This window comes from Ochotona curzoniae, unplaced genomic scaffold (genome assembly GCF_017591425.1).
Source record: "Ochotona curzoniae isolate NIBS_2020 unplaced genomic scaffold, NIBS_Ocur_1.0 contig_3498, whole genome shotgun sequence".
Classification (NCBI taxonomy): Eukaryota; Metazoa; Chordata; class Mammalia; order Lagomorpha; family Ochotonidae; genus Ochotona; species Ochotona curzoniae.
The window spans coordinates 38,216,137-38,222,136 of record NW_024465885.1 but is presented as its reverse complement, the minus strand read 5'-3'; the positions used below and the strand labels follow the sequence as shown (position 1 = coordinate 38,222,136).

General features: G+C 38.6%; 1 non-coding gene across 1 annotated transcript; it reads left to right on the top strand.

Moving 5' to 3' along the window:
- Window positions 1-3,209: 3,209 nt before the first annotated feature.
- LOC121156977 lies at window positions 3,210-3,314 on the top strand. The gene has a single exon (XR_005883958.1). It is a non-coding gene; the product is annotated as a U6 spliceosomal RNA (small nuclear RNA).
- The last annotated feature ends 2,686 nt before the right edge of the window (window positions 3,315-6,000 follow it).

The following is a 6,000-nucleotide window of genomic DNA, read 5'->3' as shown; positions in this document are numbered from 1 at the left end:
TATACCCGCCCCCCCTCGTGCCACAACCGCAGGGCTAGGTGAAGCCAAGATCAGGAATCTCATTGTTGTTTGTCCTTGGCAGGATCCAGGTTCTTGGACCATCACCTGCTGTTTTCCCAGGTTCATTGCCAGGGAAGTGAACCAGAAGCAGACTAGCTGAGATTTGAACCAACACTCTGTAATGAGATGACAGTATCACAAAAGGTATCTTACACCTCAGTACCACACTGATGCCTCCCCAGCTTTTAAAACAATGTCATCATTCGTACAATATGTCAAGATATCTTCATGAGGAATGAAACATTTCCTTCAAAATCCAACTCTATGAATGGATCTGTATAACGTATATGACAATCAAGAGTGAGATGTAACGCTCAGTGGTGTGAGTAGCATTGCATCTTTCTTACCTTCTCAAGAGCACAATGAATCTAATGACGAAGGGATTTGTTATCTTCATCTCTGGGACTACTCTTGCTCATATTCTTTTCCATTAAAATCAATTTTATGTTTGATTCATTTGTACAAAATTTTTAATATTTTCCCCTAATTTTTATTGTTGTTTGTTTGCTAGGCAGAGAAAGAGAGAGCTGGAGGAGGAGAGAAACCATTAGGCCCAGATCAGAACCAGGAGACAAGAACACAGGACTTCCACGTAGGCTGGAGGAACCCAATCACTTGAGCCTACATTCATGTCTCCCAGGTCCGCGTTGACAGAAAACTGGAGGAAGGAGCAGGAACCAGGTGCTCCTATGCATCTAAAGTGCTAGGAAAATTGGGTTAAAACTGTTAGCTCAATAGTGATCATAGGGGGAGGTCACAGATTTCAATACTATATAGAATGTGCTACATAAAATTCTCAGATAGTAGAATTAGAAATTAAAGTAATTCAGGTGCCAAAAATTCATGTATAGTGCTTCATAACATGTGTTTCAAATATGCAAAAAGTGTTTAGACCAAATTAACTTATCTTAAAGAAAAATACTTTATTTATTTGAAAGGCAAGTTGAGAGACAGACAGAATCTATCAGTTCACTTCCCCAAATGACCTCATCAGCTATGGCCAGTTTATGCCAAAGAAAGGAGCCTAAACTCCATCCTGGTGTCCCAGTAACTTGCAGCAGTCAAAGCACGTAAAGGATCTTCTGCTGCTTTCCCAGTTACCTTAGCAATGAAGTGAAGTAAGAAGTAGAGCAGCTAAAACTTGAAATGGTGTTCTTTATACGTCAGAATTTATGCCAGTCCAAATAATGTTGTCTTTCAATTTCATTTTCCATGAAACTTTTGAAGTCATCTCACATATTGCATGTCAGTACTAGCAAAGATAAGGATTTATTCTCTGAAAGTGTCAGTATCGGACTTCACACATGATGAGAGCAGACAGAAGCATTTCGCAGGACACGAGACTGCCAACTTTATCAGCAAATGCAGTGTAACAAGAAAAGCACAAATCAAGAAGGCTTTCACCATTTAGCTAGACCAAAGACCACCATTTATTATCTGAAAATCTAATGAAAAGACCTGACACTATTAAAATGTATGGGGCTGATAGAAATCTCTCAACATTTTAACAGAGAGCAAACTGACCTCAAAAGATATTTCCATAACACCTCTAAATGTTAACCCCCCCGATGCCATCAAAAGACGCCCTCTGGGAAGATGACTTTGAAATTCAAGTAAACAGCGAGACTTTTAAGTCTGATACGATTTTAATTTCACACTGTTTGCATCCAACAACCAAGAGTATAGTTCCTCTTCCGAAGATCATCTGCTGTTCTTTTGCTAGACCTTTCTTAGACAATTCTTGAATTTCTAATTAATCACTTTAACTGCACATGAACTGACTTGGATTGACTGGTTTCCATATAGAGGCAGTGTTATGAAAAACAATTTTCTAATTAGTAACCTGATATTATTTATAAGTTAGAGTTACGATATTAGATTCCCACCTCCAATTTCTGAGTCTGCACACATAAAAATGCAGACCACAGGGAAAACAATGATGCTCGAGTGATTGATTGCCACCCAGAGACAGAGTTCTGCATCTCTTTCTGCTTTGGACCACATCCTGCTATTCTGAGCACTTAGGGTATGAATCAGTGCTTGCGAATCCTCTTTCTCTTATTCTCATTCTCTGTCTCTTCAATTAAAAATAATAATGATAACATCTATATTCAGATATATAACTTAATTATTATTAAATTCAAACACTTAGGTAGAATATACTATATTTTCACAATGTTCAAAACTTAGTTGCTTTGTTTATCAGATGCACAAAAATGCATAACCTCCTGAAATTCTAACTTGTATAAATAATGTGTGGTTAAAAGTTAACTAAGTGTCTTCTTGGGGAAGATCAATGTTATTCCTTGGAAGATCTTGGCTGCATCTTAGGGTCTACATTAGCAGAAAGTTGGAGTAAACCCAGTCTCTGAAAAGGATTCTGAGCATCCTCCACTGGGACCTTTTCCAGGATTAAATATACTTATCTACTCAGAATGGCTCTTACATCGACCTGTGCATAGTAAATATACAATTAATATTAATGAGTATTATGGGCTTAAAGTGAGAACATGCTCACGAAGGTTAATAGTACAACTGTGTATGTTGCGTCTTACAGTAATTATTGATGCAGGAATACTGACATTAAGTGCCAGAGGAAAAAGCGTAAGAGGCCGCTGGGGCTATCATGGGGTCATGAGAATTCAGGAACCAAGACCCAAGGGTCTGAACTTTTCGGTTATGTTAGGATTCAGTGCCAATGATGCAGCTGTGTGGCCTCCTGCCAGGGCTCTGAGTAATTGGCAGAGCAATGGGTGTGTGACTCAGTAAAAGTCAAATTGCTGGAAGTCAGAACTACCTGTAGTTAGGACAAGTGCTTCATTCAATCTAGTAGAACATGAAAAAACTCCGGGTAAGAGCATTTTGTTGGCAGCAGACTGCTTGGTTCTTAACCCCGGCTCCTGGTGCTTTCTAGGAACTTCCTCTTGCCACATGCCTATACCTTCTCTTCAGAGCTTTTTCTTGAGAGCAACCTTGCACCTAAGAGCCAGAGATGCTTTCTTTACAGTACTGTGAATAATGGGGTATGCTATAAATAAGTATAGAAACCATAGATTAGAAAGTCTCATCTGACCTACATTATTCTGAGTTCTGTCCTACATATAGGCACGCAAGCTGAAATGTTTTCTTAGCCAAAAGAGTGCCACCATGCTGGCTTCACCAGCAAATACACTAAAATTGGAATGATACAGAGATGACTACCATGGCCCCTGTACAAGGATGATACGCAAAAGAATGTCACCATTCACAAAATTCATTACTCTTTTTTTCAGCTGGGCCAGGAAAGTTTTCTCTTTTTTAGAGTTACAGCTAAATCCTGCTTGGATTTTGCCATACAGTTTTTGACAATTTGTCTTTCCCATCTTCACTGTTAAAGCAGTGTAAGTTCCTTAAAACCCTCTGCTTCTGCAGATGGGTCTAAGCCCCTTTCATTCTCCTCCCTCTTATTTCTCTATACTTACTCCAATTTCACTAAAAAGAAAGCCCTGTCTTCTCATAACTCCTCCTTCTCACTTGTCTTTCTTAAACTTCTAGCAACTTTAACCCTCCTAGTCTTTCAAGTGTTTATTTCATGGTTGACTCAGGTCATGAGCTTTTTGAAATGGGATGAAGGTAGTGAAATCAATTCTCTGAAAGCTTGGGTATTTTGTTGTTATTGCTGCTATGGTCACCAGTTACATCCTGTCAAGGATACTTGCTTGACTAATTCCACTCGTTGCATCCCCCAGGATCCTGTTTGGGTACTGATTTGTGTCCCAGCTGCTCTACTTCCCATTCAGCTCCCTGCTTGTGGCCTAAGAAAGAAGCAGAGAATGGCAAAAAGCCTTGAATTCTAAAGAAGCAATTTGCCATATTATGTTTTCTTCAATCTTGAAAAATAATAAATCTTGGACTAAAACTTTAGGCTTCTAATTATTCCTTTATCCCTTTCCTATGTGAATTCACTATGCTCTGTTACATAGGATTTCTGACACAGAGTTTGTTACAAATACCTTTGGTTGGATATCCCCTATACTCTGATGGATATAAGATGCCCCCTCTTGTAAAGAGGCATAAAAATGATTCAGAAGCAAATTATGTTTATCAATTAATGTTGATATTCACAGGAAACTTTTGATTCAATGAATTCTAGAAGAAAATATGAATAATCCAATTATGTCCTTTCAAGTAGGCTACACATATACTGTACTTTTATTTTGCCTACGATATACTCCACATCAATTCTACAATCGCTTATTTCAAATCACTCTCTTCAAATATATGCAGTTTGCAGAATCAACTGAAATAGTTTTTTTTTACATATTTTTTAACATTTTTATATTTGAGTTCTCTTTATAACACTCATCCTTTATTTTACAGTACTCATCATTTTTAAAGACATATTTTATAAATCTTTGCAGAAATATTTGAAAGGCAGATAGTACACAGAAAGAAAGAAAGGCAGAGAGAGAAGTCTTCCAGCGCAGATTCACTCCCCAGATGGCCAGAGTTGAGCCAATGTCATACCAAGAGCCAGGAATTTCTGTCCAGCCCTCCGATGTGGATAAGGGGCCCAAGAACTCCAGCCACCCTCTGCTGCTTTCTAGGCCAAAGTCAGGGAGCTGGATTGTCATTGGAGCAGCAGGATTTAAACCACAGCCCATATTCGGTTCAGGTGCTACACATGAAGAATTAGTTTACCTTAATTATTTTCATAATTTCCAATCCCTTTTAGTAGAAATCATTTCTTTATTTACCTTTTTCAGTTTTCTTGGGTGTTTTATTTAAAGTTTATATGCATTTCTCCTGAAATGGCACTATATTTTGATTACTGGAATCATTGGTTTAATGTATTGTAGCACTGGTTTCTGTATAATATCTACCATGCACTGAAATTGAAAGAAGCGGTTTTTTTGGTTGGTGTCTCCTTTTGTGTCACTTGAGATAATCCAGCCTTGCTTGGTGATCATTCATTAAAACATCCTGCTAATACATTATTGTGGTGCTATCGCCAAAGTAGATCCTGGGAATATCACAAATATACACAAAAACCGACCAAGTCTCTTGCTTCAGCTTCTAGGTTTTGATCTTGGTCTAATCACAAACCTGTGCCACAGCCTACAACCCGCTGATACATATAGTGGTTTTTCCTCAACGGACAACCAGGAACTGAGTTTGATAGCAAGATGACTTAAGTTCAGAACGTGAGTAATGGTGATGACAGCAGGCCTCTCCAGCTCTATGGGCTACTTTGGTTTTGCCCCTATTATCCTCCATGGACGAGATTCCGCAATGTCACTATATACTTACAGAGATCAAAGAGCTTATGGCTTCATGAATTAAATATTTTTCTGACACAAAGAAATTATCTTTAGAGAATCCCCGTCTCTTCTATTTCAAATTTGGCCTTGCTTATATCTGCTACATATTCAGCAGTGAAATGCAAAAATGTCTAAGTTTGAAATTTTATAGACTTCTGGGCACAGCACAAAAAACCTCGCTTTGCATGTGCAAGGATCCCATATGCGTGCCGGTTTGTGTCCAGGCTGCTACAAGTCCCATCCAGTTCCCTGTTTATAGCATGGGAAGGCAGAGCAGGATGGCCCAAAACCTTGGGACTCTGCACCCGTTCCTGGCTCCTGGCTTCTGCTCAACTCCAGCTGTTGTGGCCACTTGGGGAGTAAACTACCACACAGAAGATCTATCTTTCTGTATCTCCTTCTTTCTGTAAAATCTTTCCAATAAAAATAAATAAATCTTCTTTTTAAAAAAGTGATGATGGAAAAGGAGCAGTTACTCTCTCTCCCTGCCTCCTGCCAATACATAGGAAGAAAAAATAGTGATATCTCTGAACTGAATTTCTGTGATAAGAATTCTGTTCTTACTCTGTGAAAATTTTCTCTGAAGGATAAAGGGTAGTTTTTCAATGGGTTTCTTTTCAAGACGGCACTTGATATATGT